This window comes from Notechis scutatus, chromosome 2 (assembly GCF_049901735.1).
Source record: "Notechis scutatus isolate UNSWTSFEM ecotype Mainland chromosome 2, rNotScu1.2, whole genome shotgun sequence".
NCBI classification, from domain to species: Eukaryota; Metazoa; Chordata; class Lepidosauria; order Squamata; family Elapidae; genus Notechis; species Notechis scutatus.
The window spans coordinates 221676275-221702525 of record NC_142010.1 but is presented as its reverse complement, the minus strand read 5'-3'; positions in this window follow the sequence as shown (position 1 = coordinate 221702525).

The following is a 26251-nucleotide window of genomic DNA, read 5'->3' as shown; positions in this document are numbered from 1 at the left end:
TGAGAAATCAAATAAGTTCCTAACCAACCTAGCTGACAAATTTGTTGTCCAAAAGGTAGAGGGTGAAACTAGAGGGGCAACCATACTGGACTTAATTCTTACAAACAGAGAAGAAGTGATAGAGGGAGTTGAAATAGGAACCTTGGGTGAGAGTGACCATGTCATACTAGAATTCAACATAACACAAACACAAGCAACAGAACATAATGACACCAGAGTCTTGGATTTTAAAAGAGCTGATTTCAATAAACTCAGAGAGAACTTGGGAAAGATTCCATGGATGAAAATCTTAAAGGGGAAAACAACTCAAAAATCTTGGGAAACTCTTAAAAGTACGACAATAGAAGCCCAGACCAGCAAAATACCACCGAGAAAGAAAAACAAGAAATCCAAGAAGAAACCAGCATGGCTGCACAAAGATCTCTCTGGCAAATTGAAAGAAAAAAAGGACAAGTACAAAAAATGGAAAGAGGGACATACAACTAAGGCAGAATATCAGCAGATAGCCAGAATCTCAAAGATGAAATCAGTAAAGCAAAGGCTCAGAATGAACAAAGACTTGAAATAAAAGTCAAAGATAATAAAAAAAAGTTTCTTCTAACATATAAATAACAAGAAAAAATCAAGGAAACAGTTGGTCCACTAAAGAGAGAAGATGGCAAGGAAGTAACAGGCAACAGAGAGAAAGCAGAACTCCTTAACTCATTCTTTGCATCGGTCTTCACGCAAAAAGAAACTATAGCTCAACCCATCAAAAACATAACTGTAAAAGACAAAGCAGAAATAAAAGTTAAAATAAGCAAAAAATAGTAAGACAACACCTGTCTGATCTTGATGAACACAAATCACCGGGGCCTGATGGATTACATCCCAGAGTTTTAAAGGAGCTGGCAGAGGTCATCTCAGAACCACTACACCATATCTTTCAAAAATCCTGGAGCACCAGGGAACTACCAGAGGACTGGAAAAGAACTGATGTTGTTCCCATCTTCAAAAAAGGAAAAAAAAACAGACCCAGGAAACTAGAGACCAATCAGCCTAACATCAATACCTGGGAAGATACTGGAAATGATAATAAAAAAACAGATCTGTCAACATCTAGAAACAAGTAAAGTAATAACTAGCAATCAGCACGGGTTTGTTAAAAACAGATCATGCCAAACTAATCTTATTTCATTCTTCAACACAGTGACTAAATTAGTAGACCAGCAAAATACTGTGGACATAATATATTTAGATTTCAGCAAGGCATTCAACAAAGTAGACCACAACCTACTTCTTAGTAAGCTAGAAAAAAGTGGAATAGATAGCACCACCACTAGATGGACTCGCAACTGGCTGGCAAACCATACACAATGAATCATCCTTAATGGGTCTAAGTCTACATGGAGGGAAGTAAGCAGTGGGGTGTCACAAGCTTCCGTCTTGGGCCCAGTACTCTTCAATATCTTCAATAATGACTTAGATGAGGGAATAGAAGGGGAACTTACCAAATTTGCAGATGATACTAAGCTGGCAGGAATAGCTAACACCCAAGAAGGATCTTGACAGACTAGAACACTGGGCCGTATCTAACAAAATGAAATTCAATGTAGAGAAAAGTAAAGTCCTACACTTAGGCAAGAAAAACCAAAAGTACACATATAGACTGGGTGAAACCAGGCTCAATAGCAGTAACTGTGAGAGGGATCTTGGAGTCTTAGTGGACAACCAGCTAAATATGAGCCAGCAGTGTGCAGCAGCAGCCAAAAAAGCTAATGCAATCCTAAATTGTATTAACAGAGGGATACAATCAAGATCAAGGGAAGTACTAATACCAATCTATAAAGCCTTAGTAAGACCACACCTAGAGTACTGCATCCAGTTTTGTTCTCCACATTATAAAAAAGATGTTGAGATTCTAGAAAAAGTACAGAGAAGAGCAACCAGGATGATTAGGGGACTGGAGGCTAAACATACAATGAACGGTTGCAGGAAGTGGGCTTGGCTAGTCTAGTAAAGAGAAGGACCAGGGGAGACATGATAACAGTCTTCCAATATTTGAGGGCTGCTACAGGGAGGAAGGGGTCAAGCTATTTTCTAAAGCGTTTGTAGGCCAGACAAGGAATAATGGATGGAAACTGAACAAGGAGAGATTTAACCTAGAAATGAGGAGAAACTTTCTGACAGTGAGAACAATCAACCAATGGAACAGCTTGCCCTTGGAAGTTGTGGGAGCACCATCAGTTGAGACCTTCAAGAAGAGATTGGATTGCCATTTGTCAGAAATGGTGTAGGGTCTCCCGCTTGGGTGTGGGGTTGGACTAGATGAACTACAAGGTCCCTTCCAACTCTGATTATCTGTTATCTGTTATCTATAAAGGTATACATTTCCATTGCTTTTAAATTTATATCTAATTCCAATAATTCAAGTGTTTCAGTCTATCATCCATCCACTCTGACTAATCTTGTGATTCCAGAGCTACTGTTTGACAATGATGTTGTTAGTATGTCTACTTCACAGGTGGTAATGAGAAAATCACTTAGGGCAGGGATGTCAAACTCGCGGCCCGCAGGCCAGATATATCACATGTTGGCTCCACCCTCACCCAATTTATTGAAGGGGGAAAAAGTCCCGATACATCACATGATGTCACCATGATAATGTGAGTTTGACACCCCTGACTTTAGGCATTAGCTTTATTTTGCATAGAATAAAATTTATCAACAGATTATCAGAAAACCAAAGTCTTAGGTTTTGCCCAACATTATCATAAAATTCAGTAATGGTAAATAAATGGAACTCCAATTGAACAGGTGCATACCTATAAATACCTCAGAGTGCACTTTAATGCTTCCTTATCCTGGCATGATCATTTTTCTTATTGGGCAAATATTGCAGAGAGTACCTTTACAGCTATTACAAGATTTTACCACTTAGTGTAAAAGGAACCCATTACATTCATGTACCTTTCAGTCTTTCCTCAGCTTCTTTGTGGCTTCCAAATTTCCTCCTTTGCAAAGCTTAATTCTATTGAAACCATTCAAAATAAGTTTATTAGAGCCATATTGATGGTTGAAAAAATAGTAAAATTGCCATTCTACATGGATACTTCTTACCTTCTGGCTAAAATTAATTCTACTTCAATAGTTTTAGTCCAATTAGAATTTAGAGATTGTTTTAAATCATCATGGTTTTAAAAAGGTCTTGATAAAATCCACTTGCTATGCTTCTTCATGGAAGCTTTGTGCTAAGTTTAATAATGCTAGAACTGGCCTTAAGCAATAAATTTGGGGTATAGATCTCCAAAAAAGGTTATGCAAAGAGTCACACCCCAATATTTATTATTTGCTTACAAAAAGGTACTCTCCAGTGTCCTGTTTATCATCTGTTCCAATTTTGAAATTTTGTAAGATCTTCACTTTAGCCAGGTTAAACTGAACTCAGGAGTCCTTTTTGGATGTTTTAAGAATTTTTCTAGACACCTTTGGTTAGGTGCATGTGGTGCTGATTCAATAGACCACTCTAAGCATATGCTATTATATTGTTCTCTAGGTTAGGACTCTAGGCAAATCCTTATATCTCCTGTCTTGAAGAAATTTCCAGATAGAGAATGTTATTTCAATTTAATCTTACTTTTTTCAGACAAGAACTTGAAAACAACCTTCCAAGTCACTGAGATTTGTACAATTTGCCACATCATTATTTAGGTTCAGAACTTTTTATAATAGTGTTTCATTTGTATTTATTTGAGTATATTTGTTCTTCATTATTTTTAGATTTTACTATACATTGTTTTTTCTGTTGTGATGGAGTGTAGTAAAGAGATGGATTCTCAGGAAAGAATAAATGCATTCCACAGTAGTAAGAGGGTAACACAGCCCAGATATTATCTGTAAGAGGGTGAAGACAGCCCCTCCCTACTGGTTCACAGAATATATTGTCGATGCAGATAGTAGAGTGTTCAGTCTGAGGAGATTTTTTCTGCGGGTGTGAAATAATAATTAAAAAAAAAACCAATTTGGAAGAAGTGCCATGTGTCTTTTTGGTTTGGGGATTGATCTCAGTTATATATACTATTGATACAAATTCTGAACATATTCTAAAATGAGCCAGAAGAATGGAAGCATTCTTCAAGAATGAAACTTTTGAGAGATTGCTGTTCAACTCCCATGAACTGGAATTCAAAGACTGGCACAATTCAGCATATGTGCTAATTTACAACAACTACTACCCTACTACACTCTACAACTGAGTAGATAGTGGCAGTTACTTATTCAGAGAATGTGAAGATAATTCATTACTAGAATGGACTAAATAAACAAATGAATAAGGAACATTAATGAATAGGTAGAAAAGTTCCTTATTACTATCATTTTCTCCAGTGTCATGAGATTTGTAGTTCATTACCCTGACTTATTTTTGGCAAAAAACAATACATAGATAGTTAGTTAATAATATATAATGAACATAATTTCTAGATTCTTAACAGGCTGTATTACACTACTTATGTTAAATAATTGATAAGCAGCACTAACAATCACTCTTGATATTAATTATTCACTTTCAATGTCTGGATAATAAAAAGAAATTTACTCAGTCTATTTTAACAGGTGACCTCTCCAAAACCTTCAGTTTTCTAGGAAATTGCTGAAATTTACTTTCTTCCCTTTTTAGTTATATAAAGAGCTATAACTATGCATATATTTGTTATCAATTTATGAAAAAAATCAACTAAGGAATTTGTGGCAAGTCAGTCAGCTTCAAAGTCAACATTAAGCAAAAATATATATTAGTGATTCAAGTAGTAAAAGACAATGCCTTTACATTTATTTGGATGATCTGAATATTTCTCTATATGCACACAAAATGTTTTCATTACATTTGTTTGGAAATCTAATAGGATAAATATCATTTGACAATATGTTTGAAATTCATATTGTACTGGTTTTCCAAAACTACAATTTTATATAGTCTGTTTCTCATTGCCTTAACAGTTCACATTTATATCTATTGTCTACTGATGGATCAAACAGAGAGAGGCATAGATAGCTTTGACAACATTTTATCAATATTTTATCTGACTGCAATTGTAAAAATGCAAGAGGTAAAAATGATACAATCACATCTGGAATGTTCTCTTATCAGATTTCTATGCTATGGGCTCATTTACAAATTGCAATATATATTGGAATTCCCTCAAATAGGTGTATTACAATTGTAATTGTTGTCTCTTTAATTGATAAAATCTGTTTTATTGACCTAATGTTATCTTTATATAACACTTACATAAATACTTTTATTTGGGGGAAAATAAAATTGGTTCTCAATTCAAATTCTCCCTGCTGAATCCCTGACTTTTGGATTTCAGTGGAGTTTACTGTAATGTTTTTACTGCAATGTGTAGAGAAGCTTTCTTTAAATATCTTGGGAAAAAATCTGCTAGAATTGTTCAGTTTTGAATTATTGAATTATAACTTGTTATTTTGAAGAGAATTGCAGTGGTGGGCTGTTCATTTTTGAACCAATTCAAAGGGTTGGTACTTATCCAGAGAGCCCTAAGGAACTTGGGATTTATCTCTCTAGAAGGAATGCACAATTCTCACACCAATCTGCTTGAACTTGAAGAGTGTCTCTTGATGCCTCTTCTACATGGAGACAGATGTCAACCATGGGAATAGAAGCCTTCTTGGCAATAGTATTGTGATCTTTTAGTTATCAGGCTAAGAACTATTTCTTCACCCAAATATTTTAAGTTTTATGTACTTGTTTAATTTTATTGGCTAATTTTACCTATGATTTCATTTTACTAATTCTATTTTTAAATGTTGATTTCTTGTGAAAAGGTTAAAAAAAAGTAAAGATTTCCCCGTACAGTCATGTCCGACTTTAGGTGCAGTGCTCATTTTCATTTCTTGGCCAAGGGAACCATCATTGTCCAAAGACATTTTCTGTGGTCATTTGGCCAGCATGCCTATGTGCCAAAGGCCCCTGGAACACTGTTAACTTCCCACCCAAGTGGTATCTATTAATCTACTCACATCTCCATTCTTTCGAACTGCTAAGTGGGCAGGATCTGCGGTAAGGAATGGAAGCTCACCCCATTGTGAGGCACTCGGCTCTCAAACTTGGGCTGTCAGCAATCATGTCCTCAAATTCTAGTGAACTATGGGAAAATTAGTTAGCAATAGAAGTCAGTAAACATTTTCAATTAAGTAAATAAATACAATTTCAGCATCAGTATGATATGCATTGATTGTGAATCTTCAATGCTTAGGTTATTCAACTGCTGGCTACGAAGATGTTGTCTATGTCAAGCAAGTGTAACTGTAATAATGTGGTATTATTACAATACCACATTATTACAGTAACACTTGCTTGACATAGACAAAATCTTGTAATAATTTGACTTTGATTAATAAAATTTTATTTTATTTAACATCCCCACCTTTTAAAAAATATTTTTACCACAAGATGAAAAATTGAGGAGATTGATGATTCTTACTAGGCATAAATTGAACATTATAAATCAGGAAGAGAGAGTTAAAGAGGTGAAAAGGGCAAAACAGAATTTTTTTGAACATGCAAATAAACCAGGGTGGTGATTAGCCCATAAATTAAGATTAGAAAGATAAAGAAGGTTGATACAAGAATTGGAGGATGATGATGGAAAATTAGAATATCGAATGACTGAGAAAAAGAAAATAGTACAAAAATATTTTGAACAACTATATAGGGAGGATGGAATAAACCCTGAGAATATAGAACAATATTTGAAAAGGAAAGGTCTCCCAGAAATTAGAGAGGAACAGAAAGAGATATTAAATAAAGAAATAACAGTGATGGAATTGAAAAAGGCATTTGAAAGGCAGAAAGATAATAAGATGCCAGGGCCGGATGGTCTTCCAGCGGAATTGTACAAATGTATTTATGAATGTCTTGAACCAGTGATGTTAGATGTGTACAAAGAGGTATTAGACTTTGCTAAATTACCCGATTCATGGAGAGAAGTGTATATCTCACTAATTCCTAAAGAAGACTTAGATCACAAACAGATTAAAAATTATAGACCAATCTCACTCCTGAATGCAGACTATAAAATATTCGCAACAATAATTTCAGAAAGACTAAAAATTATATTAAATGAACTTATTCATATTGACCAGAATGTTTTTCTACCTTCTAGACAGATAAGAAACAATATAAGGATAGTATTAAATGTATTCGAATACTATGAGGCCCACCTGGGAAAGCAGGCAGCGATGATTTTCTTGGATGCTCAGAAGGCCTTTGACAATCTCAGCTGGCAGTTCTTGATCCAACAGATCGAAAATATGGGATTTGGATCTGAATTCAAGAAAATGATTGGCACAATTTATTCAAACCAAAATGCTAGGGTAATTATAAATGGGGAGATTACTGAAAACTTTAAGATTATGAAAGGTTTTAGGCAAGGATGTCCAATGTCACCTCTGCTTTTTATCTTGACCATCAAAGTGCTTTTAAATCAGATTAGACAAAGAAAGGAGATAACTGGACTCAAGAGCAAAAAAGAAGAATATAAAGTACAGGTGTTTGCGGACAACTTAGTGTTTTTTGTGGAAGATCCAATGGAGTCAGGGACCTATCTAATCCAAGAATTGGAAGAATATGGGGCAGTAGCAGGACTAAAAGTTAATAAAGATAAAACAAAAGTAATAACCAAAAACTTGATAGAAAGTAAAAAAAAAAAAAAAAACAATTGGAAAGGAAATTGGGACTACAAAATGTCAAAAAACTTAAGTATCTAGGAATTTGGTTAACAGGAAGATGCTCTTCCATAAAAGAGGATAATTATATGAAATTACTTTCACAGATAAAGAAAGATCTGGCCAATTGGGGAAAATTACAACTATCACTATTAGGCTGAATAGCAGCCATAAAAATGAACATACTACCGAAACTATTATACTATTTTCAAACAATACCTATAAAATTGGATAAGAATTTTTTTCAGGAATTAAATCGGATGGTAATGAAATTTATATGGATAGAGAAAAAAGCACGAATTAAAATTAAAAACGTTACAAGATAGTAGAACCAGAGGCGGCCTTGGACTCCCAAAATGGGAAACATATTATCAAGCAGCAATTTTACTATGGGTTAAGGAGTGGATAAACTTAAAAAATAAAAGAATTTTGGCGATAGAAGGTCATAACCTCCAAGTTGGGTGGCATGCCTTTCTATGGGATAAAAAGAATAAGATCCACTCCTATTTCCATAGACATTTGATAAGGGACTCGCTTTTACAAACATGGGAGAAAATAAAAAAAAAGCATTATTTGAAAAGACCAAACTGGATCTCAACTATGGAAGCTATATTATATCCAAATACAAGGGACACTAAAAAAATGATTAGATATAAAGAATTGGTAGATGAACAGGGGGAATTAAAAACACTGGATAAAATAAAAGAACAAGGGATAATATTAGACTGGTGGGTATATTTGCAAATTCAAACTAAATTTAAGAAAGATGTAAAGGAGCTAGGGATAGATAAAGACTTACAAAAATTAGACCAAATCTTGACAGACAAGGATATAAAATTTATAACATGAACATATAATTATTTACTGGAGGTAGAACTAGAGGAGGAAATTGTTAAGGGACCAATGATTGCCTGGGCAAGAAATGTGATATAAATTTGGATGAGTAGGAAAAGACTTGGACCAAGAACTAGAAGCTGACTTTGTCGACGGCATTCAAAGAAAATCAATATAAAATGTTTTGTAGATGTCACTTAGCGCTGGCATAACTGGCGAAAATGTATCCAACCTTGAAATCAGAATGCTGGAAGTGCAAACAAAAGAAAGGAACATTTTTCCATATGTGGTGGCAATGTATAGAGGTCAAAAAATACTGGAAGAAAATACAGAGATGGCTTTTTGAGATTACAAAATATAAATTGAATTTGGAACCGGAAACATTTTTATTAGGTATGATCAAAGGGAATTTGAGTAAAGATAAAAGATACCTTATTGTACACATCTTAACTGCAGCAAGAATCACGTTAGCACAAAATTGGAAGAGTGATAAAATACCACCAGATGAAGTTTTGATTCAAAAAATAATGGACTGTGCTGAACTAGATAAATTCACTATGGAACTAAAAGGCAAAGAGGATCAAGAATACTATGCGACATGGGAGAGGTGGTATGAATGGGTGAAGGATAAGGAAAAAAATTAATGTATAGTCACAAAATAAGAAACATGTACATACAATGACACAATAACTGTTAATGGAAATGAGATTTTTGTATTTTTTGTTTTTAAAGAATAAAATTTTAAAAAAATATATTTTCAAAGTCAAAGAATGATGCTGAGTAATAAAAATGAACTGTTGTGCTGTTACATCCTTTGGGGGGATTACAATTAAATCAGGCATAAAAAAGTCTATTTCTTACATGGTTGCCTTGCTTACGGTGATTCAATCTAACAGGAATCATGGCTAGCATTGATGTAAGGCTGCTGGGAAAAAAATATTTTTGATAAGGTTGTTTCTGGCACATGACTGAGAAGTTTTCTTCAAAAAAATATTAAACAGAGAGACAGTCAAAGGGATGAAAATGAATGAAATTCAAATAATGCTTATACCTAAATTGGAATGGATATTGCTTCTATTAAAGGAATGTCGCAACTTAAGCCAAAAAACTTTAATGAAGATAATTTCAACATGTTCAAGAACATTTTGTTTATATACTACTTAATCTTCAATTTTTGTGAATTTAATTTCATGTTGGGAATCCTACACATACAATTAGTTTTTTTTACTGATTCCAGACTTCTTCCTGAACAAGTTAGCTGAGAGACAACAGTATAGTATAAGTGGGACGATGTTGTGCAAAAAGAAACAATATACCAGAAAATTTATCTTTACTTTTATCAGCTAAATGTATACAATATTCCTTGCCCAGTTTTCTTGAATGCAATAGCAAATTCCAAAGATATTCACTAAAAAGTATGTCTCAGTGAAAAGCAACATATTTTATTTGCAATAAACTAGATATAGAACTGAAGGCTAAATGCATTAATATCTTATCTGAACCATATGGTGCACTATTGCTATTAAATTCCCATTTATTTCAGAAAGATATGTGTGAATTTATATTAAATATATAGTTTAGAGGTTTGTATAAGACATTATTCTTGGTCGCTTATTTGCAGTTGTATGAAATAGCTGGAGCAATGGTTAGCATGTTTGGAACCATGAAAACTGTGGGATTATCATTTGGCCAGGGGTGGGATTCTACCGTTTCGTACCTATTTGTTAGAACTGGTTGTTAACTTTCTAAGCAGTTCAGAGAACCAGTTGTTAGAAGAAATCTCCTTTTGTTTTTTTCCTCATTACTGGCCTAATCTTGTAGGGAAGGCATTCCTTACATTCTGGTGTTGTAACTGCCTCTCTATTAACCCTTATTACATTCTTGGCAGGACTAGACTTCCTGTCTCCCCAAGCTTCTCTGGAGTTGTTTTTCCCTCCTTTGCTGGTACTTTGCTTGTGTAGAGCATGAAATTAACATATGTGTAGCCATTTCACTTGGAAACCTGACAGCTTGACTTTCTTAAAGGGGAAGGGTTGCTTTAAGTTTTTTACATTAATGTTGGGAGGAAATACTTCCTGTTGGAGTTACCACTTTGAAGAAATAATTGAATAACAAAGAGCTGCTGGAAAGAAGCTTTTAATGACAAGGAACCAAGATGAGTGACATTCAGCAAGGCTTCTTGACTAGATAGAAAGATTGACATTCAGAGGTGAGTTTCCATACCCTTTCTGAGTTTTGGTCTAAAACTGGTTTTTGGTGAAGTTTAATTCTGTACTTGGTGATGTTTAATCCTGTGTTTATTGATGGGATAATTTTCCCTATTCATCTTTGTTTGGAAAGGAAAAGGTTAATCTCTGTTCCTGAAAAGAAACTGGGTTGAGAAATCTGGCTAGTTCCTGTGTCTATTTGTTCTGGTAATTGGTTTAACAAGCAACAGCTACTGTTGTGATTTAATTATTTGTATTGTGTTTGAATTTTTTCCTGCCTCATGGTTTCTTTTTCAATCTGGGGAGGGGGGTCTTCCTTCACTGCTTTAGTGGTATCTGGCACTGTCCTTTTGGGGTATACTTCTAAGAGGCAGGATGCAAGCTTGGCACTGATTTTTTACTGCCTTTCTGGGGGGCATGTGATCTTTCCTTAAATCTGGATGATTTCCTGAGGATATCTTGTGAGGTGAGTGAGACCAGCTGGTGCAAATGGATCTAAGGATTGCTTTTCCTGGGTGTGCTCTTTCTGGAGAGCTTAAATGACCTCTCTGCAAAAGGGTTTCACTTTATGAGCAAGAGTTGGCTGCTGATAGTTATCATTGCATTTTAATTCTTCAAGGTGCTCAGGCACCCTGCCTGATTTGTAACTCCAGCTTGCAGATATTTTTAATCTAATGATTGGTATTTAGGGCAGCTTTTTGCAAGCAAAGAAGCTTTTTGTATTTTTATACAGGCAATCCTTGACTTACAGCAGTTCATTTAGTGACCATTCAAAGTTACAATGGCACTGAAAAAAAGTGACTTATGACTGTTTTTCACACTAACAACCATTGCAGCATTGCCACAGTCATAAGAGGCCAGGTGAGGAGAAGTGCCCCTCGATGGGAGTGATGTTGAGTTGGCCACGCCCAGCCAGTCACATGACCACCAAACCATGCCCACCAACTAAGCCATGCTCACAGAACCGGTTGTTAAAAATTTTGAATCCCATCCCTGCATTTGGCTAGTCATAAAATCTCACTCAATTTATGGGTAATGGTTTTAGAGGAAATGCAAAGAGAAGGAATTCTATATGTGTCACTTGAAGTCTTATGGAAAAGTTTGGAGATACATCTAAACATTAATTACATTAGGAATGGAAGGAAAAATATGTGGTTTGCATTTCAAATATAAGCCTATTAAATTTATACTTCCTGAATTAATTCATTAATCAAAGCAAATCATTTATTTATTCAGTTTACACACTCCAGATTTTATTATGAAGTTTTGCTATTAAAAATGCATAGGACAATGTACATTTTAAAGAAAATTGTAGATTAAAATGTGTGCAATAGGGAAAATGCATAAATGAATAACCTAATAGAAGAAAGTAGAAATTGCTTGCCCAATGAATGTATATAAGAATTATTGCATTCCAAATATATACATATTTGGGGAAATGAGTAAGAAAATACGCACAAATTTTGTATGCAGGGTTTTAATTAAAAATATGCCTAAAATTATTGTGCATAAAACAAACTGGCACTTCAAAAAATGTCAAAGTTGTTGAAAGCGAATCAAAATGATTCATCAGTGTGAAGGAGAGCCAAATTAATGTGTTACTGCAAAACTATAATCTTTTTCACAGGAATTATCAGAAATAAATGGGTAAATTCATTCAGGGCTCTGAAGACAACTTGGCTGTTACTGAATCTGGAATGGGACACTGCCACACTCACTTCACCCTGGACTTCCCATTGCAGCTGACCTATCATGACGTTCATTCTCAGCTGGCCCTTTCTCCCTTCCTCCTGCTCACTGGCTTGCCCCTCCCCCTTATTCTTTCCCTCCCCCTTATCCGCAATTCAGATTGCATGCAAATTTTGGCCTGGGCAGGACGCAGATACAGATCAAAGGTTTTGTTCTGGAATGTTAATTTTATTCAGCCTTGTCTCATTCTGTGGTGCATTTGATAGCCTTCCATAAACCATCCCTGACAGCTAATTCAAAGATGAAAGGGGTGGTGAGCCTATTCATAGTTCTGGGGAAGACGGGTCCAGACAGATCCAAAGTTTTTACAATTTTAGGTATCCTTTACAAAATATACCCTTTCTCAAAATATGAAATCATTATATATGAATTTTGATCTGAGCAAAATAAGTTTTTTTTAAAAAAAAATTTGTCTGCCACATATTTTTTTCCAATAAAAAAATAAGAATAGTTCCATATTTAAGCAACAATATTTAAGCTGAAAATCATAATTTTTGTGCATGCTGAGATTCAGTTAAAAAAAAGTTTCCATTCAATCAAACTGAAAACAACATAAAATCTTGCTTGATATATGAATTTCTATAGTGTATAGGAAATATGCCTCATTCTTATGAAGCAAAATTGAAAACAGCTCAAATGCTTATACTGCTAAAGAACAAAACTTTAAAAAAACACTAGCTGCATTCTAGCTTAAGGAAATAATGAGAATGCAATATTTGATCTCTTGTTTGTACCTTGATGCTTTGAAGATACTTAAAGTGGCAGACAACTTGTAAAACATACCATTGAATTGATTATTTATTTTTGTTCTGGAAAGCACTTCTTTAAATCCTATTGATGATAGGGCAGACTTGCAGGAGCTTGTAACAGATTCTGATTCTTCTCCAATTTCTAATATAGTGAATTTCCAGCTGATTCAATAAATCCCTTGAAGGGCTCAACTTTGAATTCATATGAACAACTAATTGCTTATTTACATCATTTTCATTAGCATCCAGTTTAGCATATTACAGGCATTTAGCAGTATAACAACAGCAGTTTTACCAGACCTATGGCAAGAATAAGAGAAGGTGGCTGGTCAGTACAAAATCTATTCTTTAAAAAAAAAACGATTTACCAAAATATTGTTAAAATCAACACATAGCAGCCAAGCACTCTGCCTATTATTTATTCTCTCTGTGTGTGTGTGTGTCTCTCACACACACAACAGTAAAAAATAAAGGCAAGAAGCATATTACAACCAGAAGCAGAATACATCTTAAAAAGCTCACAACAGGAGAAGAGCAATCACATACAGAGAACATGCATCAACAAAGTTACATTGAAGAAAACCACAGCAGGATAGGAATACATGAGCAAACTCACCAATGCCAAAGCAATAGCCTTCAGTTTTTAAAATCTACTCAGTTCTGCTTACTAAAAGTGTTCTATGATTTAGACTTCGCTGTCCTTCAGATTCAGTTCATAAATTCTTCAAAATACATGGGATTGCAAAAACATGGCTACATCTCACTAAAGCTGACCTATTTTTGATCAGTCAAATATGCAGGTTGTGGAAGATGGACCAGAGCTAGGAAGAGTGTCTTGAAACTATCAAAACCAAATTATAAGCTACATTTGGCTGGATGTATCACTAAGTAGCATGATATACATATACATACACATTACATGCATTTTTTAAATGATCCTGTAATCCCTTTTACTGGGGCAGCTGAATGTAGCTGAGCATTTACTTGCCGGATGCCCTTCCTGATGCCTATGTGAAGTTTGTAGCAGATATTTTTACTCTAATAGAGAAATATGTGTCATGGCTTAGGGTTGAATTCTTAACCTTTTGAGTGGGAGGCAAGTGTTTTCTCCTCTAGGCCATAGCACTGCTCATGCATGCATGCATGTGTACATACATAATACATACATACATACATATTTACAGACACAGACACAGACACAGACACACACACACACACACACACACACACACACACACACATGTATGTATGTATGTATGTATGTATGTATGTATGGCCTTCGGCTTTGTTCGGGTATTTTCCCACGTCATTGTAGTTGTTCTTTTAAAGTTGTAGCAACGTTTCAGCAGAATCTCATCTGCCATCATCAGGCTTCTGTATTGTGTCCGTCTGTGAGTCAGGTTTTTACAGTGGTTTCAGATTTAAATTTGGGGCAGCCTATTGCTGTGCCAGAATGGTTTTTTCTTCATCCTGATTGGTTGGGAGTCTTGGTCTGTGTTTATTGGTCTCGGAGTTTGCTGTGTTCTGCTTGATTGGTGTCTCTAATATCTTCTGTCTGTTTTTTGGCTCTTTTTGTATCTTGATTGGCTGGCAGCATTGTGTTACTTTATTGGAGGCCTTTAGTGCAGCTTGGCTTGGGTAAATGGACGGCTATCATTAGTTAGGAAGCTGGGTTTCATCTGGGTGCCTGGTTGGGATGTGTTTGAGCTGGAGGTATCAGGGGGATCTGTTTGTGCCCAGGTGTTTGCCTGGCTTGTGGTGTGGATATTTTTTTGTTTGTGAGTGCAGGCTTCCAAATGATTGACAGCCTGGTAGAATCATCTCTTCTATTCATGCTTTCTGGTCTTTTTTTCAATCTCTATGGCTTCTCTGATGATTCTGTGGCTAGGGTTTTCTATAGTGGCTAGGGTTTTGGTGCCATTGAAGTTGATGCTATGACCTGTGGCTTCCATGTGTTGGACTAGTGAGGAAGTGTGTTCCAGCTTTTTGACTGCATTTTTGTGTTCATCCAGGCAGGTACTTATTCTTCTATTGGTCTGTCCAATGTATGTGGCCGGGCATGATGCACAGGGGACTTCGTATATGCCTTGGTTTTCCAGGTCAATTTTATCTTTGGGGTTTCTAAGGATGGCTGCTATTTTTCTGTCTGTTTTGAAGGCAGTCTTGATGTGATGCCTGTGTAGTATCTTACTGATTTTGTCTGTAGTACCTCTTATGTAGGGCAGGACAGCTGTTCCATAGGTCTGTTCATATTCTGGGTCTCTATTATGTCTCAGTGTGTTTTTGTGGATCAAGCCGGTGATTTTGCTTTTGTGGAAGCCGTTGGCTGTCAGTACTTTAGTCAGGGTGCATAGTTCAGTCTTTATGTGTGTCTTGTCTGCCAGGTGTTTGGTTCTAGCAATTAGTGTTTTAGCCACGGAGTTTATCTGTGCTGGGTGGTGGTGGGATTGGGTGTTGAGGTAGCAGTTGGTGTGTGTTTTCTTCTGGTGTATGGTGTGTCCTAGTGTGCCATCTGTTTTTTTGTAGATTAGTACATCTAGGAATGGTAGTTGTTTGTTTGTTTCCGTTTCCATGGTGAACTTGATTTTGGGGTGTGTACTGTTTAGGTGTGTTAGGAAATTGTTTAGGTTTTCTTTTCCATGGGGCCAAATCACAAATGTGTCATCAATGTATCTTAACCATAGTTTGGGTTTGTGGGTGGCATTAGCCAGGGCTTGGATTCAAATTCTTCCATGAACAGGTTTGCAATGACGGGTGACAGTGGTGATCCCATAGGGGCTCCTTCAATTTGCTTGTATCTTTGTCCTTTGTATATGAGATATGTGTTGGTTAAGCAGTGTTCTGTTAGTTCCATGAGGTGTTTAGCTGGTTGGTATTTATTTTTGATGATTTCAAGAGTTTCTTTTATCGGGACTGGATTCCCCAACGGGTGTTAAGGAAAACAAACTAAACAGAACATGCAGCGACAGGTAAATGTGTGAGATAAGTTTTCTAGTTAACACGCAGTAAAAATACAGATACGCTTGTGCTATCAAAAATATTGTTTGTTCCATTTAAGAATTATAGCATAGTCATTATAAACAGTCCAGTAGTCATATATCAATTTCAGTCAAGTCTTGTCAGGGATACTCAATTTGCAAAGTCCGTGTTGAATAGCCAATGTCAGTACACTTACAATAAATCAGTCCAATCTTCTCTCCGTTGAGAAATATCAACACACTTCTTCACTCCCCGTTTCAGCAAGAACGCAGTCTTCAATAAGCCAGCCAGTAAGAGCCAGAGAGTGCCTTGCTGCTTATATAGTACTTTTACAGCTGCACCCTTAATTACATTCCTTTAGCTTAAAGTCACATACACTTTATCTGACAAACCATGATTCATCATTTTATTATCTTTACCCAAAACAGTTAGGGTAAAACAATGTTATCCCTAACAGGGACTTGAGTGAATAGTGAAACCACGTTGAAACTTACAAGAAGATCTTCTTGTTCCTAACGCACCTAAACAGCACACACCCCAAAATCAACTTTCAAAGCACAACTATAATGACGTGGGAAAATAACCGAACAAAGCTGAATACCATGTGCATATATATATGGATCTTTGGTTGATTGGGTTTTCTCCAGCGTACAGATTGGAAGTATCTAGGCAGCGTTTGATGAAGTCTCATTCATCATCTTCAGGCTTCTGTCTTCAGCTCTGTGCTTCTCAGAGTGAGAATCACTCTGAGAAGCACAGAGCTGACAGACAGAAGCCTGAAGATGATGAATGAGACTTCAGCAGCGCTGCCTAAGATCTCAATCTTACGCGGGAGAAACCGAGCTAACCAAAGATCCACATACAAATACCAGCGAGAACCTCAGAAAATATATATATATATATATATATATATATATATATATATATATATATATATACACACACACACACACACACACACACACACACACACACACACACACATACATACATACATACATACATACATACATACATATATATACATATATATATATATATATATACACATACATACATACATACATATATATATATGTGTGTGTGTGTGTGGGTGGGTGGGTGTTGTGGGTGTGGATGTGTTTATATCAATTTGCATGTTCTCCCACTTTTCCAGCTGCTGTTTTCATTCTTAAATTAGTTTTATTTGTCTTTTTTTCAGATGATCCCATCTGTTTAGATAGTAAGATGTAAAAGTGATGGAGAAGTGCACAATCTTTCCAAGTGAATGAGTGGGCTTTTAAATGGAAAATGCAACCAATTGTGAAATGATGCTTATTGACATCCAAATTTCAACCTATACATTTGTGACCTCTGAACTAGCAGTGATTGATCTAGAAAGATGTAGAGTCATGATAGATAGGTCCATGAAATATCAACTTACTGTGCCTAGTTCATGAACTCTCTCTCTCCATGGGTTTCTCAGCAGGGAGCAATTATCTTATCATGTTCCTGTTTTTCACTTCTCAATTGTTCCAGAGATAGCTGGGCATTATGTATGTAAGCTCACGGAGAAGACAAATGGATGTGCTGTTTTTGCCATAGCTTCATTCCCTGTTCCCTCATGTAAGCTCAGCTGGTTAAGAAACAGTTTCACGATAGATGATTGTGGGTTAAAAAGAATAAGCAGATGTGGTAATGGCCTCAAGTGTGTAATATGTTAAGCTTGTATAAATGTACTTGGGTTTGCTTGAAAAAGAAAAATGACTACATTTTTTCAAATAAATTGGTCAAAGGGAAATATATTCTGTGTTTAAAAAAGACTCTGCGAAGGACTACTCTATAGTGCCATGCCCATTAGGCTAGACAACAATAAAGAGAATTGAATGTACTACTTTAAATAAGTATATTTAATGAATGTGTAATAAGGGATATTGCTTTCATGCTCAGCACACTTGATAGGCAGCTCCAACAATATTCTATTATATTTTCTACAATGTCTCTGAGTACAAAGAACCCTCCAGTCACCTAGACTTCAGAGACAGTTTTAGATATTGCTCTTCATATTTCTTTTTTTGTCCTTACCTTTTAAAGAAAACTTTTGTCTTAACTGTTTCAGGTCTTTCCATATGGGTTACAGTCTAGTTATTTTTTTTCTAACAAAAACATCTATTAGTGTGCTGCTTGCTCAAATTTAGTTTCTAGGAAACTGTTTGTTTTAGCTGCCTTCAATCTGTCCACATTCACTTGCAGACCTTATTTGATAGATATCCTATCCTGAAAATATTAATAAAGTCCACTGACTATGTGGACATCTAATAACCTTATGCTGACAGTATAATATTATCCTAGGAAGTTTTCAAATAATTTCATTTTCCACAATATATCATGAGCAATTTGAAATAATTGGAAAACAGTTTTGAAATGTTGCAATTCTTCTTTATCTCAGTAAAAGTCTCTAATTTGCAACTATCTTCCTCTTTTACTTGTCTTGCTAAAAAAAATAAGTTTGGCAACCTTTGTCACAACCGTTGGAAGCTTTCCTATCGTCTTGTAAGGTCTTTAGCCCAAAAGTTGACTCCGCTTGCCAAAGCCTGTGTATTTCTGTCAATTACAAGCTTTCATTATGTTGTTATCAAAACAGGCTTTTCCTTTTCTAAAATGGTCAATTAAGTTTCATGAAAATAAATTGTGAGGCATTAATGGAAATGCTGCTTTATGTATGTATGTTTTATGGCAGAACTGTCACTCATCCATTGAAATTGCAGACCAAAATACCAGAGTGCTTCTTAATGAACAGGAATCACTTTCCTCAAACTAGATAGCATTCTCTTCTGTGCTTTTATTCTCTCGGATACAAATCAGGACTGAAAGTTCTTAAAACATCTACAGTGCACCGAAAGAAGAATTCTTCCAATTAACTACTCCATTTATTTTGGTTTGCATAAAGCCCATTATAAAATCAATTGAGGCTGTCGCCATCTGATGAGAAGCAGTGGACTAAAGTTTTTTTTTTTCCTAATCATCCTGTAATGTGAACAAAGAAAGCAAAGGAAAAAAAATGTATAAGTGATTCAAATAAACATTGTTCCAAAGCCGGCTAAGATCATGTATTTGTCTGTAAATCTAAAGATAAAATTCTTGTTCATACATCGAGGCTATTTCCATAATTCCACAAAAATAAATAACCATTTCAAAGTTCAAAGTTATTTAAAATAATATTTAAAATAATGGGATTTGGGAAAGAGCTAGCAAGTGAAGAAAACTGAATTTACTTTTTTCTGGTGATAGAACTGAAATTATTTTGACCATGATCCAATTATCAAGTCAGGCAAAGAGAGCTGGATCCTTGTAATTTTTACTTGTAATTTTAACAAGTTTGCTTGTAATTTTACTTGTAATTACTTGTAATTTTAACAAGTTTGCTGATTGTTCACTAAATAGTTATTAATAAGAAAATTGTGCTGAGTCTGAGTTGCCAAAAAAAAAAAAAAAAGGCATTGCACTTAGTTTCACAGTACTTTGCTTAAATAATATGGACAGTATTTTTTGTCAAAGTTTTTCAATTCACTTTTTAATGAACTGATAATTTCCTTTTTTGGGGGGTTGTCTAATATAATAGTAATTTTATATTCTAGTTTTACCTTGATTTCTCCCATTTTATATTCATGCAAGGACTATTTTATTTTAGTTACCAAAAATAAAATCTGAAATTTTCCCCTTTTGATCAAGTATTTTTTTTAAAAAAATATTGTATTGTTCTATCCTAGTCTTTGGATATAATAAAGTTTATTTTTCAAGTTTATTTGAATAACAGGAATGTGTATTACATTATTGTTGCTGTTTTGTTCAAAATTACTTAGGTACTTTCCAGTTTGGTCTTTACCCAGCACCCAGGCAATGCCTATAACCCAATCAGAGCATGCCACAGGATTTGACTGGCAAAAATATACCTTGATATTTATTATGAAACATCACAAACATAGCAACATTTCATTGACAAAAATGGATAAGGCAGGCAAAATCATAGAAACACAAAAACATGAATACTGGGCAACAATTCACATTATATTGCTATATCAAAAGACACTGAAATTTTCAGAGCCACTGGAAACAATACTGTGAGTAATTAGCATGATTTATTATTCACTTTAACCCTTTTATTACATAATAGCAGCAGAAAGGAGAGAAAGGAGGACATAAAGGTGGATTTCCTATGTTCTGTACCATAAAAGAAACAATTTGTGGTTGAAAATTATATACTCATCAGTTTTTAATCTTAATTATAGATCTTGCAAATTGTCTGATGTTCATGGTTTATTATAAGCCCTACAAATAAATAAAACTTTAATCATTAAAATGTGAGTAAAATTGTATGCAAAATTTTTGAAGTACATCAAGTCTACAAAAACTTTAATTATTTTCTGGAAGAAGAAAGGAGGAGGAGGAAGAGGAGGAGGAGGAGGAGGAGGAGGAGAAGTCATTATTTTCCTTGTTTGTGTTTACAAATGAATTTTTTCAACAACCAAAATTTATGTGATTTACCCATAAATGTGATTTTCCTTCTCCCCATGGGACTGATGCCTCCTGCAGTACCCTGCCAACAAAAATGGGGCAGGAGGGTCATGCCCCCCCCCCCTGCACCTCATTTTCACTGTCCATGGCCTCCTGCAGCACTCTGCTGGCTGAAAATGGGCTCATTTTAAACACATTTTTGATCCGTATTTTGGCCCATTTTTCAGCTCAGTTTTCGGCCTAGTTTCAGCTGGCAGAGTGCTATGGAGAGTGAAAACAAGGCATGGGGGGGCACATATGGCCCATTTTAGCCACCAGAGGCACTACGGGCTGGTCCTTTGATTGTTCCAGGCTGGCCCTGCAGTCTGGATTTAAGCACCCCACAGGTCAGATCTGGCCCGTGGGCCTTAAGTTTGACACCCCTGATCTAGGAAGTTATTATATAAGAACATTTTACATACTGGAATAATGTTCTAAAATGTGAAAGTAATAATTATATTTGCTCCAAAACACATTTTCCTTCAGTTGATGTCAGGGAGTTTAAAGGATGGTGGTGGAGGAATCAGAGACAGATTTTTTTTTTTGTATTGGCTATTATGAAATTCCTGATTGCAGCTAAGTGAAGTTAGAAAGATAACTAGTGTTATCCACTAAGAACTAAGCCCAATTGTTATTTAGTTATCATAACTATATGTAGGGAATGGGGCAATTAATTCCTTTAGTTGTGAATGTCCTAAATGATAGCTCTGTTCATGACAGCACTGAGTAGACTTAGTCAATTAACCAGGATCAAATTTGGAAGCGCAGTATGATTTTTAATATGCTTGCACTACGATATGTTCCATAATGCATTGAACATGCACTATTATCTGGTTTCAGCTGGTAGAAACTTGGGTCTCTAAACAAATACTACCAGGAGTTGTGATTTAGAAGCAGACTATGTTTTATGCCCTAGTGTAAGGTAGGAAAGGTAAGATTAGGAGAAGGTTGGAAAAAAATATCAAGAGAAATAAAAATATCAATTACTGGAAGACAGTGAAAGACAATTCCTTTCTGGCTTGCTTGAGTTTTTCATCACATTAATAACAAAGATGCAAGCTTTAGAAAGCATTTTAATTGCTAAGATCAGCACTTTAATTATTATCTGCTCTCAAAAAGCTTTATGATTTGAATGTGATTTTGAAGGACTAATTGCCAGAAGAATGGATCACTGTTATTTCCAAATGCATTCTTAATGGCTTCAAAAACTAACTGGACTCAATATGGAATACATTCTTCTACTTAAAAATGCACGAACTTAAAGAAACCATAAAAAATTAATCAAAATTTTCTTCAAAATCTTTAGCAGCCCCATTCCTGCTTTACATTACAGAGGAAACAGAATAGCAAACTAGCCATTTTGGCAAAAAAAAATGTTTTCAATATGTAAATTCCTACATAGTGAAATTGTATATAAAAAAAATGATATGGTATGATTTGTTATCTCAGCTAATGCAGGTGAAAAGTTTGTATTCCTAGCCTAAATTGCAATGTGGATCATTTATTATTAAACAAAAGAATTTCAAGACAAAGAAAAAATAACTACAGTACATATATATATTTTTATAAGTCTTACCAAATTTAATTATATAGGCCAGAATTTTAGTACACTTTAGACAGATTAAATTTCATATAATAAGTTTGTCCAATGTCACTTGTGAATTTATGGCCAAAGTGATATTTTAACTGACAGTATGATAATTCATATTCTTTAAGTACAGCCATACCTCAGTTAATTGTTAATTTTGTAAGAATATATTAACTCTTATTCTGAAATAACTTGGCTGATATAAAGCATTGTGGCCCCAAATAAAATACCAACCATAATGTTTGCATCTCAACAAGTATAATCTCATTGATCAAAACAGTTTTGATTAATTATAACTTCTCCATCTTAAATAATTCAGCAAATCTTCTTGTCAGAGTCTAAAATTTCAGAAGTACTCGTAGTATTTTACGAGTAAGCTGAAGCAGTGAAGTGTTAATACTAGGCAATTTAAAATACTTTGGAAATTACTTTGACGAATGCATCCCAAACAATGTCATTCCTGGGTCCTTTCAGTGGTGGGATTCAATATCTTTTAACTACCGGTTCTGTGGGCGTGGCTTGGTGGGCATGGCAGGGGAAGGATACTGTAAAATCTCCAGTCAGAGATGGTATTTGCCAGTTCTCCAAACTACTAAAACTTTCCGCTACCAGTTTTCCAGAACTGGTCAGAACCTGCTGAACACCACTTCTGGCTTGTTTGTTTTCCAGTGATATTTTGTGCAAAAGCTGTTTCTGGTAAAATGTCTAGGCAATTGCAGTTTATGTATGATAGTAAGAGAATTACTTCTAACTTGACAACACTTATTTTAAATCAAATCATTCTGAGAGCCTCAGCCAAGAAAAAGATACATAGAACCTTGTTTAAGCTACATGTTGCTCTTCTTTCAATTACAGGTAGTGCTTGACTTACAACTGGTTATTTAATGACTGTTTGGAATTATGACTGCCTCAGAAAGACTGATTTATGATACATAAAGCACTTTCAGCTGTTGTACCTCATGGTCACATGACTGAATTTTGGGTGGTTGCAACTAGCTCACAATTTATGTGGTTGTAAAGTCCCATGTTCATGTGACAAGAATTCATATTTTTTTGCCAATTTCTGGAAAAAAAATCCATTCACAACAATTGGTTCAAACTGAAAAAATGCTAAACTACTATGTGATTTGGACTTACAGCTGTATAATTCATTTAATACCATAGTAAAATGGTTGCAAAATTAGGTCAAGTCAGATGGGTGCCTCAGTTTACAGTTGTCATGACTTATGACCAAAATTCTAGTCTTAGTTGTGGTCCTAAATTGAGGACTACCTGCATGATACAGTGAAAGCATGTTATTAACAGTTGTGTTTTGATTTAAGTATATGAAGGGAAATTGTGCAGAAAAATGGAACTAACTTGTTCTTCATTGTTCTGGATGAACTAAATGGATAAAAATTTCAAGATAGCATATTTAGGCTAAACATTGATAATGGGACAGACTGCTTTTTGAAATAGTTCAGCAGATAGTAAAACTTCCTGTATCAAAACCGTGGCCTGCAGGCTGGATGTTTCATGTGCTGGCCACGCCCCTGCTCAGTTTAGCGAGGGGGGGAACTCCCAATACATCGTGACACCGCTACGATGACGTGAGTTTGACACCCCTGCTATAGAAGCAAGATAATTACTATACAGCTTACCTAATATTGCATCCCTAGTGTTATATTAGTATTTACAAAATGGTAGTATGAAACATTCAGACTGCTTATTGTCCTTTGAATCCATCCTAAAATTTTAACAACCAGAAAACACATATAGGAATAGTCATGCTGGATTAGATCATAACGTTATCAGGCCAACATTGTTCAAAGGAATCACACATGGGTACATTTGAAGAGAGTAAGGGGCAAGTGTTTCATCACAAGATCATAAAAGTGACATTAATTATGATGATATCATAATGCATGTGACATTAACTTCTACAAGATACACATAACACCATCTTCTCCCCATGTTTTGCAGGAAATTGATATCCAGAGACATATTGTCTCCATTAAATGATTCAACATCAGGTAATCAAAGTCTGAACTTTACATTTGCACTAACAATTCTGATGAACCTTTGATGTCAAAGCAACATAAGTGATAGACAAATAGAAAAAAAAAGATTACTTATGCTGATTGTATAAAAGTGAAATCTAAATTTCAATGGACAAAATTGCAACATGGATTGACAAATAATATCTATTAAGCACATTACAGATTAGTATAACTGTGTACCTGATATTATCTGGTAGCATGCATTGAAAAACTTGCAGAATCATGTATGTTTGATATAAACTAGAACACTGAACATCTGATTAAATTTGAATATCTCTTTTCAAATCTTGGCCTTTTTTAGTTAGATTCTTATGTTGAATACAGTATAAGTCACAGCGTTTGCATTAACCAGCTCAATATGTTAGAAGGGCAGAATCTGGTTTTGGCTTGTTATTGCCCATGACCTTTCCAGTCAAATTCTTACATCCATCCCATTCCCACACAAGAAGCAGAGATGTTATCCTGAAAGAAGCAAGCAAGCAAATATAAAGAAGTTAGCCATACATTTTTGTGTTATTTTGGTTTTGATTTTTCTCTAATTCACACTCTTGGAAATCTTTATAAAACAAATGACGAGAGAAAAGGTAAAGTGCAGAAAGGGAGATAAGAGGAATAAGTTATACAACTCATGCCCAGAACTGCTGTGTTGTTAGAAAAAGTCCTATAACAGAAAGTTCTGTCTTTACTGTAGATTCTCAGAGTACATTTTGTCATATGATCTTATAAAGATGTTTCCTACGTGACTACATTCCCAAATAGGAAAAATGAAAGATTGTTTTGCTTTCAAAATACAGTTTCAAAATCCACAACTGAAAGTTTTCATTGTTATCCATTTTTACTAAACACCATCACAGCTCTGAGTATTTTGAATACTTAATCCTTGTTTACAATCATTTTAAAAACCAAGAGCATCTAAGGATTTCACTTTTTTCTAATTGCTGATCTACAGACAATCTGAAATTTGATTCAACAGCAGTAATATATAATGACTTCAAAAGTCTAATTTGGAAAGATTAGCAGTGAATTATGATATACTCTGTACATTAAATGCCAGGTTGTTCAAAAAACGCTGGAGACAATCTGTAAACTGAATGATGAATATTTTAAGGATTCTGGAAGGCATTAATTACAATAATTGAGGTATTTTATAGCAACTAAAAAAGCCCAGTTTATACAAGACATATTTCATTTGCTGCAAAGCTTCAGAAATATGTAGTCCTTGGTTGTCTCTGAGCTTGGCTGTCTCATTACACAACAAAGTAACATCATCAGGGGATCTATAACTGATATGTTACTAGTTGGGTAATGAACATCTACAAACAAACAATCATCAACCTCAGAGAGCCCCCCAAACTCCACAGTTTAATCCGTGTGTGTGTGTGTGTGTGTGTGTGTGTGTGTGTGTGTGTGTTTATATATATATATATATATATATATATATATATATATATATATATGTATGTGTGTGTGTGTGTGTGTGTGTGTGTGTGTGTGTGTGTGTGTGTGTTTGTGTTTGTGTTTGTGTTTGTGTGTATGTATGGTATTCAGCTTTGTTCGGGTATTTTCCCACGTCATTATAGTTGTGCTTTTAAAGTTGTAGCAACATTTCGGCAGAATCTCATCTGCCATCATCAGGCTTCTGTATTGTGTTTGTCTGTGAGTCAGACTTTCACAGCCATTTCAGTTTTAAATTTGGGGCAGCCTACTGCTGTGCCAGAATGTTTTTTTCTTCATCCTGATTGGTTGGAAGTCTTGGTCTGTGTTTATTGGTCTTGGAGTTTGCTGTGTTCTGCTTGATTGGTGTTTCTAATATCTTCTGTCTATTTTGTGGCTTTTTTGCGTCTT